Source organism: Pogoniulus pusillus, chromosome 6, assembly GCF_015220805.1.
Source record: "Pogoniulus pusillus isolate bPogPus1 chromosome 6, bPogPus1.pri, whole genome shotgun sequence".
NCBI lineage: Eukaryota > Metazoa > Chordata > Aves > Piciformes > Lybiidae > Pogoniulus > Pogoniulus pusillus.
The window spans coordinates 12603595-12622466 of NC_087269.1; the positions used below are offsets into that span (position 1 = coordinate 12603595).

Here is an 18872-nt window from a genome sequence, read left to right on the forward strand (position 1 = left end):
CTTGCAAATAGGGGGCCAGCAAGGCCTGACTCGAGGAATATTACAATTCCTGCCTTCTCTGTATTGTGTTAATGTGATCCCTCTGTGTACTACAGGTTAATAGCCCTCTCCTGTGAAGGTGACTGCTAAAACATGTTTCACTGCTGCCTACCCATGGCCTCTCTATTGCATCTATATTCTCTCTTTGTAGGTCTTGTAAAACTATGGTTTGTATTTACTGCTTGTAATAGTTTAAGGGAATATTGCTAGTTTTATAATAGATGAGAAATAGTGGCAAGAATAAAATAATTCCTCACTCTCCCATGATGTCTGAAGGCAGATGAGAAAAACATCTAGGATTTAACTTTCAGCCTAAATCTTGCTCTTGTCCTTCTCCTGCTGATGGGAACTTAGAGTCCATTTTAGAATATATATATATATAATTTCTGCTGCAGAAGCAGCCATGTGACAGTGCCACAGGCTGTGTCCCACTGTGCAAGGAACTGTGGTACTCTTACTCCACTGTTCACAGCTTCAGGTCCTGCCCAACATTGCAGTAAGGTTAGCAGAGCTTTGCTCATTATCAGATAAATTACTACTTTCAGCAAGATAATGATCTTAAGGCTTCTGCAGTGCAGCAATACTCAAACAATGAATCATGTGCTGGAGTTGTCAGGATATATGCTTTTACCTTTCCCTCCTCTTTCAACCTGCTGAACTGCATCAAAAAAATGAATACAAATCAAATAAATGTGTCTTGGTTTGACTTTTCCATTTATATGTATCATATTGTTATCATAATTTTATACCATCTTGGGTGGCATAGAAAGATCCTGAATAGGATGGTGGATATGTAATATAATCTGTTGGGCTGTGAGCCTTCCTTCGAAAAATGTTCAGACCTTTTCTCTGTATCCCAGGGAAAATTTGCACATGAATGTAAATTATAGTCACTGTAACATATACTGATCTGTACTGTCCAATATGTATACATATATATAGGCAGAATCAGCAATTACTTCCTTGTCAGGCTTTATACAGGTGATATTTAATAGACAATTTCTTTTGGCTTAGCTGATGAATAGCAGAGAAAGAGTTGTTGGTTTTAGTCCTGCTGCTGCCATAAAATTCCATGGGGAAATAAATAATGCACCAAGACAGGCTGAGTCCTGCAGCACAAAAGTGAGGAGACTCCAGTGCTGCTCTTGCTAGAGATGATTTTCATAGATTATGATACAATGAGGAAGAAATGTGCTACCAACACCTAGGTTGCCAACAAACCTGAATAAACTCAATTCAGTATGGGAATAATACCTACACAAGCCTGAATAAACTCAATTCAGTATGGGAATAGTACCCATACACACACATTTAAGAATACAAACCTTTTGAATAGCATGGAGGCTGTTGCTAATTCAGTAAGCATGTCAAGAAAATCAAAGAACAAGCTGACTTAACAGTCCCATTTAACAATCACAAGCCAGACAGCTTCAGTGCTGAGCTGCACTGCTGCATGTCGCATACGTTCTTGGTAGCGCAGAGTCTGTAGCTCCCACCACAACACATGCCCACCACCTGAGCTTGGAAAAAAAAAGAAGCAGCAGTGGTGGAGAATACACAACATGCCTCATCAGTGGAAATACGATACAGTTGTTGCACTGCTGGGGAAAGAGGAAGGGTTCGATAAAGGGATGTATAGTTCCCTTAAATTGGGCATGTGTTACTGTGCCGGTGCTCAAACCTGGTGCCCTTAAGCGTCTTTGGAAGTGACAGTCGTAAATTTATTTGTTAGATCTGTAAGAAGATGCCGTTTAATTGCAGAACGAGGGCAGTGTTGGAAATTGCTTTTTTACATCTTTCACAGTGGCCTTTTCCATTGGTTAAACTAACCTTGCTGTGCCCCAGCCTACTCACCCTTACAAGGAAACTAGTGTCACTTCCCTGCCCCGACAAGGTCCTGGCCGGAGCCACAAGTTTCTACTCGTGCCAGCTCTGAGCAGAAAAATAGTTCAGCGCCCCTGTGATCTGCTCCTCTGTTTTGGTAAGATCTGCAAGCGAGATTACGTCTCTAGGCTGCTTCCCTGACTCTCAGGCACGACCACCAGGAGATCAAAATACATCCGAGAAGCAAAATGAGAGCATTTCCTCTCCGCTCCCTGTGCCCTCAGTGCGAAACCATATGGGAAGCTAATGGGGGAGCCGGGAGGGAACTGAGAGAGCCGTCTGCAGCTTGCCGGGGGATGGCTCGGCTCCGAGGGCTGGCAGGGCTGGTTTGAAGGAGGAGAGAGACAAAGAGAAAAGGAAACGCGCTGCGGCCGGGCTGGGCGGACTCTCCTGCACCTCGTCGAGCGGAGCCGCCGCTGCGGGCCGCCCCGGGGAGCGGCCGCCGCCCAGATACCATCCGCGGGTAGCGGCGGCCCCAGCGAGCCGCGGCCCGGCCTGGTAAGTCCCGTCGGGGTGCTGCGGAGATGTGAGCACACGGTGGGAGAGCGTCGGGGGGGCACTGTCCCGCGTCCCCGCGCTGCGCCGTGGGACGGGGCTGTAGCAGTGCTCGCCGCGGCGCTCTGGCGAGCAGAGTGGCGGGACGAGGCGCTGCGGGTCCTGCGTCTGCCTGCAACAGGTTGCTGTGGTGGGACTTGCTCTTGTGGATCTTCGCGGCGTAAGTTCTGCGTTTCGTGCAGTCTCCTCACTGAGTGGCTCGACTCGGTGGGCATTCGGGGCCCGTGCCGAATCAGGGGCCCGAGGCAGATTACTGTGCCCACCAGAGTTTCTGCAGATTTTTGTGCTTTCCCCTCCTAGCAGCCCAGGCAGGAGCCAAACGCAGGGAGCAGAAGGCAGCTGCCTTCGGGGTCCCCTAAACTGCAGGACGGGCAGCAGCATCCCGGGTGCGGCACTTGGGGAACCTCTCCTGGATCGAGTCGTGCTGAGCTCTAGACTTCGGCTGGTGGCGACAGCATGTGGGGTCCTTACGCCTGTAGTGATGTCGGGCACGTCCAGTCTACGCCAAATGCATCAGTCAACTTTGCTGCCTGTTCAGTATTATGTTGCTCAGACTTAGCTTGTTACAAAACTTTGTTGCCTTTCTTTTGAAATACAGCATGTCTCTAGTGAGTACACAGAAAAGAAGCTGTTCTTAGTGGAGTGGCTGTTCATTTGTATGGGTGTCTCTTTGAAGACGGCCAATAGATATTTGTAGCTCAAATTTGAGTTAGTCAGGGCTGGGCTTCTGGAAGTCATGGGCCTAAAACATATGCAGAACCAGGGACTTACTGGCCTTCGCATCTTCAGTTTGGTAGTCTCCCCCTGAAACAGTTCTCTTGGGAACTGCCATATTAACATCCCTCAGGAAAGCAGAACATGTTGCTGGTGTCTCGTTATGTGCACCAGCAATGTCTCTAAGCGACTGTTGCTATTGGCATGTTTGTCCTGAGTGCTGTCAGTCTAAACCTTATCAAGCACATCTCTTTCAGACATGAGAGTTTGGCAGGAGCTGCTAGGCAAGGACCTATGCTGACAGCACCTGGACAGGAAAGCAGCTGTAGCATAGAATGGCCTGTCTTGTAAGTTCTGAAGTCAGTTCAGTGATTATGATAATGCTCTTCTGCAGTGCTGACTAAAATGATTCTGTCTACCTTCATAAGCATCTGCTTTTAAACCCATTTTTTTTCACACTATATGTGGAAGGAGCTCTTTCAGTCCTGAAGAAAAAGCAGAGCATGGAAATTAGGCATGGAAACTTAAAAAGCCTTTTCTTCAACCTTGTCTCCAGTGCTGTAGATGTTTCACACTAGTTCCACGTGGGAAATGACATAGTAAGTGTGGTTACCAGAGATGTAGAGAGAGGTGAATTGATTTGACAAAGGTCAGAGAGCCAGTGTCAGTACTGTGATCACCCTTGAGGGCTGCTTCACTGCCAGCTGGTAGGTGACACTTCTTTTCTCGCATTACTTAGTTTTGCAGAACTAAGTTACTTGTCTTTGCACCAGTGGCATCTGCAAGGAAGATGTTACCTGTGCACAGCAATGATGTTGTACCTGTTTATCAGGAGCTCGGGCAGTGACTCCTCCCCACCTAACTGCTGTCTTCTTTTGTTGCTTGAAGTATTACTTTCTTTTTTACTTTTTCCCTCCCAAAAGTCAGAATAAATGGCCCTGGTTGGGAACTGGGGTATGTGGTTTTCCTGTGTGATTGTTTTGGGCCATCTGATGATGAGGGCCACCAAAGCTGCATGACTTACTTCCTTTTGTTTTTCATTGGTTCCATTGCAGTGCAGGCTCCCATATGCCTCTGCTGTGGGGTGGTCTCAGAAAGATGCCAATACTTGTGATCCTGCTTCATGGCAATGAGTAACATGAGGAGGGAATCTGACCCACAGAAACCTAACAGTGGTGTTCTACAAGCTGATCTGATTACTGAATGTGTTTTTAAGCAAACCCACTACAGTTTTCAAATGGACAAAATTAGGCTGGCTTTTGCAGCTGTTTACCTGCTGACTTTTATTTCAGTATCTTGAAACTTGCCTACAAATAAGTGAAGGCAGATAGTGTGATATTAGTAACCATTCCTAGTGGGTTGTATTATGGTGTACTCTTTTTCCCCCCTCTCATAGTTTTAATGAGTTCAAGGAGTAAACAGCAACAAGGGTGATTTATTCTTCCATTTGTATTGTTTTCTTCTGACACATCTGCATTCCCTCTAAAACAACTGCTGTGGCAAAATTTGAGCTAAATTCAGACTGTCAACAAGAACATTAAGAAGCAGTTGTTCTGGGGAGCAGTGAAAAAGTACATGAACTCCATGAAGAGCCTGCACAAGTCTCCCTGCTGTCCTTTGCTGTCCTGTCCTGCACACTCTTCTCCACAGAATTGCAATTGCAATCCATACCAATGGTGCAATGGAGAGAAGAGATGGAAAAAAGCTAATGGCTTTTTTCCTCAGATCCCCCTTAAAATGGACTTTTGGATGGGTCAGCTTTTTAACTCCCAAGTGTTATTATAATCCATTTATAATGGGGGAAAAAGCAAGTTTGTTGCCAAGCAGCATACTTTCCATCAGCACATGTAATTGCTGAATGGTGGAAAGAGGTAGAGACTTTGGTTTTCAGGCTCAAGGGAGGGAGCGTGGCCAGGATGTGTGCTGGGTGGCATCACCATGTGCTACATCAAGCAGCTTGAGGGACAGGGAGCTGCCCTGGGGGGTGCAATGAAGTTTTTTGTTTGTTTGTTTGTTTGTTTTTTACCTTGGTTTGCTTTCCACACACACGTGGGCCATGCAAAGTTGGGTGAGCCAACCTTGACCAGCAGTTCAGCGAAACAAACAGGTTTTACTGCCATCACCTAAAGGTCAGACTAACTGCTGAGCTCCACTGGAGCAGGGACAGGCTTGATTCCTGGCATGGAGAGGAGGCTCTTGCGTAGGACTGAGTGACAGTGAATATTGCTGTGTTGCTTAGGCTGCCTCCAAGGAGTGAGAGGTGATTTGTGCTAGCGTGTGAAGTTGTTAAACGTTGCAATAGGGCTCCCAGGGCGATGGTGGAGTCATTCTCACTGGAAGTATTTAAGAAACGTGTAGATGTGGTACTTAGTGGCATGGTTTAGTTGTGGACTTTGCAGTGCTAGTTTTATGGTTGAATGCATGATCTTAAAGGTCTTTTCCAACCTAAACAATTCTGTGATTCTGTGATGCAGTGCAGACACATCCACAGCTGAGAGGTACCTTCTCCTAGTCTGAGACCATCCTCTAAGGTTCAGTAAAGATCTCTCCAATATCTATACACATATAGTAGAGGGAGACCCCAAATTGAATTCTCACTTTTGAGATTTAGTAATTGTTTCAGTAAGTGAGGGCATGTACATCCCATAGCAGCAGTTTCTGCATGGTACTTTGTATCTCTTTCCTCCTGGGATTGAGACGTCTTGTTCCAGTGCTCAGCAATCTATGCTGCTGCTAGTAGTGTGGTGATGCTGGTTGCACAGAGACACAAGCAGCCCCACAGGCTGAGTGATCAGAGAAGAGCCTGTTTGCCCAATTTGGCCTCACTGTTGAAAACAGAAGCAGAAGTGAAACTGTATAAAGTCTGGTTAGAGCAGGTACGTGGGAGGAGGGAAGGCCAAGCCATCCCTTCCTGGCTGCAGAAGTGAAGGGGTTCAAGAGAGCAAGGACATGTCAGCCTAATACTGAGCCTGTAAAGGGCCCAGATCTGAAGCCCAGCTCAGCCCATCAGAGAGCTGTTGATGACTTTATCAACCTTTGGATCAGGGCAGGATTTGAAGTGGTGATCGTGGCTGGTAACAAGGGTAGTGGATTCCTGCTTGTGCACAACTGGGTACCAACTCCTTTATCTGCCTGAAACCAGCTTGTCAGGCCTACCCACTCCTGCTTCTGCTGGAAGGGCTTCTTTGTTTCCTGTTCAACCCAAAATTTCTTAACTCCTCTCTCCTAAAATATGGCAGTTTATCTTTCTTCTGCGGTTCTATGTTTCACATCTTCCTGTCTGCTCTTAGACAATTATTTCCTGCCTTTTCTGTTTCTCACATTAGCTCTCTAAACTCAGCTCCCCAAGCAAGTATTTCTACCTTGCAAGCTGCTTTTTTTCAGACAACCCAATCCCAGACAAAACGGTCCCAGCCCTTGCACTTACACAGCTGCTAATTTGACCCTAATCCGTTTTAAAAGGAGAGGGCTGATGGGTGAGGATGGAGTCAGAGGAGGACCTCCCTTACTGGTGTCTGTAACGCTGGCAGACCAGCAGTGGGATTTACACCCTTTCCCATGGGAGAAGCAGCATTTTGACTCTGATCACTTCAAAGCTGATTATTTCTAGTCTCTAGAGCTTTTCAAGTCATTTTATTAGGTAAAAGGGTGAGTTAATCTCTCTTCTAATCAATCTCTAATTTAGATAACTGCATTACATACCCACGTTCTGCCTGAACTTCCTCATTTGTTCTCTTTATGTCTTGCAGACTTCCTGGCTGTGCTTCAGTGGTGGGCACCCAAATGTAGTCCTCTCTGCATCACCGTCGTAGCAGTAATGTGAAGTTTAATGAGCACCTGCAAAAGTGTGTAGCAGGTAGGTGCTTCAGGGCTCATTCTTCCTTCCAGAACTGATGTGATTTTTAAAAAAAGCTTCTTGATGGGCTGTCACTAGGGGATCTTGAGCCTTGCAGCAGAAATGCTTGAAGGAAGGTGATCTGGCTCACGTTTTAGTAAATGTTCCCAGCAGAGAGGGTCAGTCAGCACTTGCAAAGCAAAAGCAGCAATATCATGAAGATTAAATTTGGAAATGGCTTCAGTTTAGATGATCACTGTTAAAAGCCTCTCTCTTTTGGCATTCAGTATAAAATTGTTCTTATCTGATTGCTTGGTATAATTGGGGTCTGGTCAGAAAGTGGTGGCAGAAGGGAACAAATAGGTCCAAGCTTTGCTGACAGCAGCTACTGCTGCATTTGTTGCTGTGCAGGAGTTCTTGCCAGAGGTGCCTTACTTACTGAGACAGGGAAAGCACTAGATTCTGACAGCAGCTACTGCTGCATTTGTTGCTGTGCAGGAGTTCTTGCCAGAGGTGCCTTACTTACTGAGACAGGGAAAGCACTAGATTCTCTCTCTTCTGGGTATAAGAGAGAGACCAAAGGCCCAGGGTGCCTGGCAGCCTGCTGATGATCAGGGAATGACAGCAGAGGCAGACAGATTGAAGGGAAATACTGGTGTTTGTGAGCCAGCAATGTGTAGAGTTCTCCTGTTTGTATGAAAACACCTGAAAAACCCACTGAAAGCAGAACTGCCACTGCTGGTGTCATTGTGCTGTGAGCATGTGGCAGGAGGCTTTGCAGGTAGTTGCCATGGGAAGGGAAGACTGGAGCTGGTGGCAGCAGGAGCCACCAGAGTAGCAGTCCTGGCTGCTTCAGTGTTCTGCTACAGCTCTGAGTACCTGTTACTTCATGTGCTCCACATGATTTTTTCCTTATTTATTCTGGATCTGTGTCTGTGATGGGTGGTGTCTGTCCCCTTCTTCCCATCCCAGACAGTTCAAACGTCTGCTCTCGCAAAGCCCAGCTCACAGCATGCCCTGGAGTGCTCCTCCAGCCAGCCCCGATCAAAGCTGTGAGAGCTGGCCCATAGCCATTCTCCTGTGTGTAAATGAAGCTTTCCCCCTACACACACTGTCTTTCGTTATTATCCTTCTTCCAGAGGCAGGTTTTTCTGGCTGGTCCAGCACATTATTTATATCACTGATATTTGCCTCAAGGCAGAGATGCTTTTTCAGCATTTATAGAGAAAAGCATCTGATGCACCCCTCTGCCATCCATGTGGCTTGGAAAAACCAAGCATGGTGTTGGCAAGGGTGAGTGCTGCTGAGGCCAACTGTTAGAGAAATTAGGCCTGTTAGGCATAGCCTCCCAATGCTATGGTTATTTCAGTTGCCTGGCAAAGGAAAACATACTGTTCCTTTGCTTTTTAAACCAGGGGGAACAGCACGTAGAGATTTCCTGAACCTGAGCAGAAGAGCAGCATCAGCTAAGGTGTCAGCTGAGCCACCTGTGCAGCCAGCTGCACCTTGCTCTGGTTTGGCTCAAGGGATGGTGGGTGCTGTCAATTGAAAAGACAGAGTTTGTGGATGAACTCAAATGAAAACAAGGGAAATCAGTTTCAGGGTGCCCTGTTTTCAGTTCTTCCAAATTGCAGAGTGTTTGGTGATGTCTGCAGGGCAACTGATGAGGTGTGGGAGCAAATGGTTCCTATGCTGCCCATGGGGAGGGAAGTAGATCCCCAAGGCATGATACTCCCTGTGTGTGCCAGAATCCCAGCAGGGCTTATAGCTTGTTTTGGAGAAAGCACATGCAGTATTAAAGAGACTTTTCCTACAGGTAGAGGTAGTTAAGCAATAGTGTAGCCTGCCTTGGGAGGCAGAAACAGAGGTTTACTGGAAGCTTTTCAAAACAAAGTAGACACAAAACTTGGCCAGCAGCCACCTAGGCGCAGTGTAGGCCATGCATGTAGGCAGAGAGAATCATAGAGTGGTTGAGGTTGGAAGGGACCTCAAAGATCATCAAGTTCCAACCTCCTGCCATAGACAGGGACACCTCCTATTAGAACAGGTGGCTCAAGGCCTCATCCAGCCTGGCCTTGAGCACCTCCAGGGAGGGAGCATCCACACCCTGCCTGGGCAGTCTGTTCCAGTGTTTCACCACTCTCACTGTAAGGAACTTCTTCCTAACATCTAGTTTAAATCTTCTCTCTTCCAGTTTAAACCCATTACTCCTCCTCCTGTCATTACAAGACCTTGTGAATAGTCCCTCCCCAGCCTTTCTGTAGGCCCCTTTCAGATACTGGAAGGCCACTACAAGGACCCAGCTGCTTTTTCAGCTGTCTTTTTTCCCTGCCTTCTTAAGCTCTGGTAGAATGTTAATATATACCAGAGGTGTAGCTAAGGAGATGTTCTCAAGCTTAAACTGTGACACTTGGTGTTTACAGTACAGTGCTTCCGAGAGGGGCTTAGATCGTAAGCTGTTTTATCCTGGATGTTCAGGTACCACTGATTTCAGATCAGTTTGACATCTAAAGGCCTCTGGAATTACAGTAACTAAATATCCCAGGGCTGTTGGAAATGTGAGAGAAAACACTTGGATTTCTGTAGCACATCCATGTAGGCACTGCAGATTGCATCCTATTGATGGTAACTGAAGAAGACCCTTACAGTTTTCTCCCAGGCTAATAGGGTCAAGGATGAGATGAGTGTCTATAGTTTAGGTAACTTGAAGTCATCACCTGACCTTCCCCTACTGTAACACAAGTTATCTGGCACACTGAGTGGCTTAAGGCCACAGGACTCTAGAGGGGTCCTACCTACCAAACTGGCTGTGCTGTAAGTATCATGGCCATGGTCTTTGACAGTGAAAATCAAAAGACAGTCTGAAGGTGTTTGGCTGATGCACATCCCACCTCCCTGTTGAGTCATAAGACTGCTTCATGCTCTTGGAATGAGTACAGGATTATGATCTCAAGCTCTGAAGGAGTTGTAGGAAGAAATATCTACTGAAAGGGACATGTTTGCATCACAAGTCCTCCACAACACGTGTTTTCAGCTCAGCTTTATATTTGCTGCTAGCCCTAGACACATTCAGTCTCCCATGTGGAGCTTTGTTTCTTTGCTCCTTGTTAAACTAAGCTTCTTGCCTGCTGCAGCAGGGGAATTTTGTGTCTATGGGCAGGGGCCCCATAGCTATGACTCACAGTTCCCATTCCGTTTAACTTAGCCTTTAAGTGTGCAGAGAGGCTATCCCTTGGCTTTCAAACAAAGCCTTCCTTTGTTGTGCTTGTGTTACAAAAGAAACAAGTATATGAGTTCACCCCACACATCTCAAATGAAAGCCACGTGGCTTCAGTCTTACCATGTGTGTTTGGTACTTCTGCTGCAGCAGAAGTGCATCTTACATTGCTCTTATCCCACTGATTTTTTTTTTTAAGAGCTTTTCGTCCCAGGATTTAGTTCACAGGCTCCCCTTGGGGGAAAAAAAGAGCTTAGATATATTTTATTTTGTTGGTAAGTAGAGGGATTGAGCAAAGAGCACATGAAACTTTTTAATAAGGGTGCATGTGGCAATAGGCTGGTCTGTGAGTCACTTCCTTGGGTGAAAATGGCTCCAAGTTGGTGGCCACGGGTGCTGAAAGGATGAGCCTCGTGAAAGTACTGTATGGAAGCGGGGCAGTTTGTTTTGTTTTATGGCTTTGCTTTCTTTTGCTGATTTTTATTTATCCAAACTCATTTAGAAAGGCAGAGCTAGCCAGGAGTACTCTGCTGCCAACATATTTGTGTGCATGCGTGTCTCTTGGCATTTCTCAGGTTTGTGTCTAGTGAGCCAAGACTGAGCTTAACTTCTTCCCAAAGCATTTGTGCTGTTTCTCCTGTTTGCTTTGAGAGTCACAAGGTAAAGAAATAAGAGGGCCTAATTCTTCCTGCAGACACTGGTGTGTAATGTTGAGTGCCTCTGCTGAGACCCTAGTCTAGAATCATCTTAGTGAGAATCCAGGAAACAAGGTATTGCAGTAAAAGTGTGCGTTCTTGTTCTCTTTTCCTTCCACACCCTCTACCCATTTCTGCACAATTTCCACAGTCTGGTTTGCTGGTTGTTATTTTTTTTTTACTTAAGGAATTGTGTTTTGCTTTATAAATAAGCTGGTATTTCAGGCACTGGAATAAAGAATTGCTTTTAATATCTGTGGTGATGTTTTGTCTACAACAGCCAGCTTTTAAATACTGTTCTTCCCAAACTGTTAGAAAACAACCAGCTGTAAGTAGTTAGCAACACAATAGTCCAATACCACACAATCTTCCAATCCTATCTAGTGTTTTTGATTCCTGTGTAAGCAGATAATTTGGGCCTGCAGGTCTACTGATATGAGTAGTGACTTTGTCACTGAATCAAGACTGTGATGAAGTGTAAGAGCTCAGATCAACCAAATCCGCAGTCTGCAATAGCACTATCTTTGTGCTGTGTTTTTGTTTAGCATCTTAGTGTGGAAGTGTCTGGCAACTTCAGGACACGGATTAGTGAGTATGGTGATGCTGGGCTGACAGTTGGACTTGATCTTCAAGCTCTTTTCCAACCTAAATGATGTTGTGATTCTGTACTGTGCTTTCTGCTGTCTGTAATATATAAGTCCGTATTGTTACATGACTAAAGGGGGACTTCATATTGACACATGCAAAACACAATCATGTTGCAGGTCATGACTGAACTGTGCCAATATCCACATGTGCTCTTCTTAGATTTCCCTACTGGGAAATCAACTTTCTAATGTTACCACCAACTCTTTTAATACCAAAGCATTGATTTCAATGGATACATATTTTAGTTGAGTTGGACGTGTAGCAATGGAGGGCATACACTTAAGATAGAATGAAGAAGGTCAGAGTAATCACTACCTGAATTTCTCCAGCTTGTTGAGAAGTGAGGAAGAAGAGAACAGATTTAAACCATCATCTTGCCAATTGAACCCCTTATGTGTTCACAGGATCAAAGGATCACAGGAAGTTAGGGATTGGAAGGGACCCAGAGAGATCGAGTCCAACCCCCACTGCTGGAGCGGGACTATACAATCTATCTCAGGTCGCACAGGAATGCTTCCAGCCAGGCCTTGAAAGCCTCCAGAGAAGGAGACTCCACAACCCATTCCAGTGCTCTGTGACCCGTAAAGTAAAAAAGTTCCCCCTTGTGTTGAGGTGGAGCCTCCTGTGCTGCACCTTATATCCATTGCTCCTTGTCCTATAACAGGGAGCAAGTGAGAAGAGCTACCCTTTACCTGAGGTGGCTGCCAGGTCAGATTGATGAATTGTATGTACATGCAAGGGGAAATCATAGACTCATAGAATGGTTTAGGTTGGAAGGGACCTCAAAGAACATCCTGTTCCAAGCCCCCATCATAGGCAGGAACACCTCCCATTAGAACAGGTTGCTCAAGGCCTTATCCAACTTGGCTTTGAACACTTCCAGGGAGGGAGCATCCACAACCTCCCTGGACAACCTGTTCTAGTGTTTCACCACCCTCACTGTAACGAATTTCTTCCTAACATCTAGTTTAAATCTCCCCTCTTCCAGTTTAAACCATGTGGCTGAGAGAGTGACAGCCAGAGTGGGTCCCAGCTTGAGTACCAGGTGGAGGCCAGAGAGCCTCTGTGTGGTGACATTGTTCCCCTACTTTGTGGTTGCCACTATCAGGCTTTTGGTAAAGCAGCAGGGCGTTTGTGTCCATCTGTGCTGATGAAAGATTGTGCAAGAGAATGAGGTGAGTTTGAGGAAGAGGGAGCTGGCAAGATTGGTAAGGCTTTTTTTTCTTCTTCTTTTCTTAGTGTGTGTCTTTTCTCCTTTGAAAAAACAAACAAAGCAAAAAAATACAAACACAAAACACCAGGGGGAAAAATACTAACAAAAGTTCAGTCTACTCCAATTGTTTTCCATAAAATTAATAGGCAAAATGTATTTGGCTTAAAAAGCTGAACTGCTTCTGGCTGGGGTCCTACCACAACAGTTCAGTACATGGGTGGAAGCCACATGCACTCTTCCTACCTTTCCCTCCTGCCTCCCTCACTGCCAGCACTATGTTCTGATTGGTAAAACCCCTTCTCAGTTGTAGTGGTGGGAACCTGAGGCTCTGCACAGACTGTCCACGTGCCACTTGCTGGCTTGCACAGTCAAAAAGCAAAAGAAACCCATGCTCAGGCAATGGGCAGGGTGCTGAGTAACACACTCCTCGTGCTGTTAGCTTTGTCTTCTGGTCTCCATGGGCAACCCTCTCTTGGGTCCAGCCTCAAAGCGAGTAAACAGTGAGTGCTTCAGGAGCATGATGTAGCTCTACATTTATTTAGCAGTTATTACAGCTGCCTTTGACAGTGGCTGCCAGCCTCTGGAGACAAGAAGAGGTGGCCAGAATCCCATTCAGGTTAGTGGCATGATACCTCTGTGCACTGAAAAATGGTGACCTAGAAATACCTAGATAAAACCCCCACTTGCTGATGAAAGTGAAAACCTTTGGGTTTGGGAAAAGAGCCCTAAAAGGCAAATAACTTCTTTTGAGTCAGAAAGAAAACATTGTACTATCGAGGCCTTGGGGGGAAGAGAGGGCATGGGATTTTATGGCAACAACTTACAAATGCATCTATGTGCAGCAAAAGCTAAGGCAGAAGGGGAGAACCTTTTGAGTGTCCTGAGTGCTACTGCAGGAAAAAAAAAAAATCATCTGTCCTACTTTTACCCACAGTGGTAATTGGAAAATTAGGGTTTCACGTTGCAGCAAAGGAGGAGTTAATGAGGCATAATAAAAAGCTACCCAGTGACAAAGGTAGTAAATGTCTGGAAGACGTGAGAGAGACTCCCCCTACTTCCCAGGACAAGTCAATTACTCTTCTACTTGGAGTGATGCTGGCAAAATCAGTCCTCATTAGAACCTGGGTCTGTATGGGGGCATTTGCCCCCAGAACAGTATCAGTGCCACTCGTGTGCTTATGCACCCTGGATCTGCCTGCTCTTGGGAAAGGGAGGGCTACCTAGTCCTGTACACAGGATGAGCATCAGCATTTCCGTGGAAATACCTGATCTGGTGACCCCAGCAGGAAAATATTGCTTCCAAAAGTCCACAGCAGATCCGTTGGGCAGGATGTCCCACTCAGGCTGTGCAACTGACCTTGTTGGCATTGCAGCTGGCCCAGGACAGGATGTCCACGGATGTTACAAAAGGCTAACATGTTGTCAATAAAATGGTAAAACAATAGTTGTCAGGCAAGTGACTTTATCCAATTGCTGTCCTGTAGCCAGCAGCTCATCTGGGATGGGGCTTCCAGGCATGTTTTGGAAGGCAGTTGCTCTGCCTTACCTATCTTTTGTTGTCCCAGGCTTATTCTGATAGTAAATATTTGTGAAACCAGTCTCAGCATCCAGCCCTCTGCATCTCTTGCATTGGTGCATTTGGTCCTTTCCACTGGTGACTTTGGTAGTAAGCCAAAGACAGAGCCCAATCCCGCCAGTCTGTGCTGAACCAACTCTGATTGTGCTGGCAACTGGAATTTGGTACTTTGTAGAACTGTTTAATGCTTTAAAAGACAAGTCAGAGCATGATTTGTAGCTGCCATGGCTGGCACTGTTGTATCCCAGTCAGCATCTCATCACACTGTCATCCTGTACACAAGCTTAATTCATAGGGAGTGAAAGAACAGCAGAAGTTACTGCTGCTCAGGCTCTCTGTGGCATTTTTGTGGCTCTTAATTTTCCTGGCTGGGCTGTATGTACTGCAGCTGACTGTGTGCTCAAGACATGGGAGAGCAGGAGCCTCTCCTGGCTGCCCTGTGTTGCGTGATCCTTGGGTGGGCTGTGCAGGATGCTGTCACAGCTGATTGATGGAGTGGGAAGTGAAGGTTCTTCATGATTCTTTATGGATCTGGAGATGTGTTCTCATTGTAGCAGTGGGGTCTTCATCCTGGAGTGCAGAAATCATCTGAGGATCCTCATCTGAATGCTTGAGTTCTTGCTGCCTGTGCCAGGTGATAGCTAGACAAGTTCACATGTGCTGGTGGATGTGCAGCGGGTTGGGAAGGGTAGACTGATGCAATAAACCCCTAGTCACCCTGGGGTGTGTTTCAGTATGTGAGTTCAGATACCTCATCTATAAGAGCCCTCTAACCCCTACAAAGGTCCAGCACCTTGGCAGCTCCACCTGATGCTACAGCCCCACCTTACTGACTCAGATAAACATGGAAACTCACATTTTGAGATGCAGTGCATAGGCATGACGTCTCTTAGGAGCTGGCTTAGCTGGCAGCATCCATCACACTGAGGTGCTGGATAACCCGAAGGCTCCAACAGACATGGATCTGACCTGAGAGGAAACATTGATCACCTGTGGTCTGAAATTCTTCAGCAAAATGGGGCTCCTCCCCTGCCCACCCCAGAAAGTTCTCTTTCAGTAAAAATGGTCTCAAGAACAAGGCAGGTGTGAGTGAAGTCCTGCCAAAACTAATCCTTCAAGCCCTATGAAAGCCTGTGTCAAGCCTGGAGAGCAGAACATTGAACTTAAAGCAGCTAAGTGATGAGGGCAGCAACCTGAGGAGCCAGGAAGGAGGAGACCAAAGCTTAGATTACTGTTAGTCCCTCCTGAACTTGGAGGAGAGCCTTCAAGGGAAATTTCTGTCATCCCAAGTAAGTGATCAGACTACAAGGGGATAGGTGTGAGCTCTGGTGTTTAAATATGTGCATAAATCAAAATTTTCTCATCCTTCTCAGTGGAAAAGAGTCAAAATTTGAACAACAATTTCCCATCAACTAATGGCATAGACCAGTCTGATATCTTCATCAGGTTATTGCTCCATCTTCTGTGGTACCTTCATTTGTTTCTGTGGGCATCCATACAGCCTGTGTCTGTTCCTGAGGCTTTACATGTAGCAGTTGGAAGGGAAACTGCCCTTTCTATCTCTCCTGGGCCAGTAAAGGCCTTGTGAGTGCTCTGTAAAGGTCTGTGGGAAGGGAAAGCATGGTGCTGTGTGCTGTGGTGTTGACTAAATAAAATGTATCTTTCTGAGTTTTTGGCAGAAATAATCATACTGGCATCCACCTCTGCAATTCTGGTTTCTCTTCTGTTGTGAGTATTTCTTCCAATTTAGAGCTTTCAATGCCCAGTAAGAGGAAATGTCCTTTCTGCTGCAGCCAGGTGTCTGAATACCTGCAGAGGTGGCAACAGTGTTTGCAGTTTGGAGGAGGACATAGTGTGTTATGGAGAGCTTGCAGCAAACTGTCTGTCTTGGCTAGGTCTTCATAAATGCAGCAGAAGTGTTTTCAAACTATATGTTCAAAGGCCACAAGGTTTTGGCAGTTTGCTTTTCGTTACAGCAAGGAGAGGAATCATGAAGCTCTCAGAAGCTCAGCCATGAGGGAGTGTGGCTGGGCTGGTCCTGAATTCACATCTTCCCAGTAAGAAAGTCTCAAGTTCAGGTTAGTGGCTGGTTTGGGCTGTTAATCTCTTCAGTGAAAACATGCAGCAGAGTCCTTTGCAGACACATGTATCACACACAGAATCACACAGAATGTCAGGGTCAGAAGGACCTTGAAAGATCATCCAGTCCAACCCCCTGCCAGAGCAGGATCTCCTATACCAGATCACATAGGAACATGTCCAGGCAAGCTTTGAATAACTCCAGAGAGGGAGACTCCACAACCTCCCTGGACAGCCTGTTCCAGTGTTCTGTCATCTTCACAGTGAAAAAAAAATCCTCCTCATGTTTACATGAAACTTCCTTTGCCTCAGCTTCCACCCATTGCCCCTTGTCCTGTCATCGGGCATCACCCAGCAGAGCCTGGCTCCATCCTCCTGGCACTCACCCTTTACATGTTTATAAACACTGATGAGGTCACCTCTCAGTCTCCTCTTCTGTGAGGCAAAGAGGCCCAGCTCCCTCAGTCTCTCCTCATAAAAGAGATGTTCCACTCCCTTAATCATCTTTGTGGCTCTGTGCTGGACTCTGTTGTCCCTCTGGAACTGGAGGGCCCAGAACTGGACAAGAACCTTCCCAAAAGTTGTCTCAGAAATCATATTTGTTCCCATGAAAGTTATGATTTCAAAACCTTGTCAGCTTTCAATGAACTCCAGCTGGAGTTTCTATCATCTTCTGGAATTGCCTCTTCTTGCAGCCTACCAAAGTAAAACAGGCAGCCACTGCCTTTTGTCCCAGCCCAATTGCAGGAAGCAATCAAGTGTGTAGTAAATGATCTGGCATATTCCAATACATTACTGACTCACCTTCAGTGCTTGACTTGGGTTTTCTAATTTAAGAATCAAAGCTTCAGCTTACTCCAATCAGGTTTATTGCTGAACAACAGCCAGAGTGTGTGTTTTACTTCCTATTAATTAAAATTTAAGGGATTAAAAAGATAGAAAAAATACAGCTGTATGGGGAACTCTTTGAGGAAAGAAAGGGCCTGTTAATGGAAGGGAAATATTCTCCCATGTCTTCAGGGAACATGGAGAGTTATCTGGGCTTAGAGCACACAAGCAGCCTGCAGAAGCAAGGTGCAAGCTGCTATATAGATATCTTTGCCTTTTCCAGACTGAGCAGGAGACAAAAGGGTCTGAAGCTGCTGTGGAAAAAGGTATGAGGAAGGCTTGGATACATCACAAGTTGAACACATTTTAGCTGAAAGAGACAGGACTACAACTACCTGCAGGGAGGCTGTAGCCAGGTGGGGGTTGGTCTCTTCTCCCAGGTAACCAGCAACAGAACAAGGGGACACAGTCTCAAGTTGTGTCAGGGGAGGTATAGGCTGGATGTTAGGAGGAAGTTCTTCCCAGAGAGAGTGATTGGCATTGGAATGGGCTGCCCAGGGAGGTGGTGGAGGCACTGTCCCTGGAGGTCTTCAAGAAAAGACTGGATGAGACACTTAGTGCCATGGTATAGTTGATTCGACAGGGCTGGGTGATAGGTTGGAGTGGATGATCTTGGAGATCTCTTCCATCCTGGTTGATTCTATGATTCTATGACTTTGTTGTGGCTTTGATCATCATCATCTCTACAAAGGACTTTGCTGTTTATACAGAAAAATTATTTCCCTGTGGCAGAGTGGCTGTTGGGAAGGAGTAGAGCACACAGTGGCTGCCCCAAGTCAGCCCACACCAACACTAGATGAGCTCTGTAATGCTCACAGGTGAGGAGGAGCTCTTAAAAGCAGAAGCTGAGCTCTGTCCCCATGCCACATAAAACATCACTAAGCAAATCCATTTGCTCTAGCATGCACTGCAAGCACTCTTCTTCTTCAGGGATGACTGAAGTCAGGAACCAGTGCAGTGACCAGCTTTATATTGTCTTGCCCTAGTCTTTGCAGATGTTTTTCCTTCAAGGCCACTGTGCAGGGACCTGGGTAGCACCACTGATGTAGGAACAGTTACTGAAGAGATGCAGACACAGCAAGTACTGGTTTCCAGAGCTCAGCAGCAGTTTTTCTTCTCCAGCCTTTGGCATAGCTGATGCTCTCCAAATGTGGCAAAGGAGAAGTCTTTTCCAGAGGCAGTTTTGGAATAAGCCTCTCTGTGCTGTTCATCCTTTGGCATTTATTAAATTTATGCAAGAGGATTTCAGTCAGGTCTCAAAAGCCTCATGCAGAGGATGCTCTCCAGCAATCACTTGATCTTAGACAAGCTGCCTCCTGGCTCTGCAAAGCTTCATATGCTGCTTCCCTTTCCGTGCAACACACAACCCTTAACTGTGTTCCAGATGAGTGAGTGAACCAAACACTACTGAATTGTGCAGCAAAGGGCTTCTACACCAGCTAGTGTGAGAGTTGGCCTCTTCTGAATAGGGTTTCATAGCACCAACCTGAACTGCATGACAGCACTGTCATTTTCCCCCATCCCCTCCT

At 46.1% G+C, this 18872-nt stretch overlaps 1 protein-coding gene across 2 annotated transcripts in view; it reads left to right on the forward strand.

Moving 5' to 3' along the window:
* Positions 1 to 1733: 1733 nt before the first annotated feature.
* The window catches only part of ITPRIP (inositol 1,4,5-trisphosphate receptor interacting protein), a 35794-nt gene continuing 18655 nt past the window's right edge, over positions 1734 to 18872 (forward strand). For both annotated transcript variants that reach the window (XR_010302524.1, XM_064144434.1), the window contains exons 1-2: positions 1734 to 2421; positions 6942 to 7048. The gene's annotated coding sequence lies outside the window, so the exon portion shown is untranslated. The remainder of the gene's footprint in view (positions 2422 to 6941; positions 7049 to 18872) is intronic.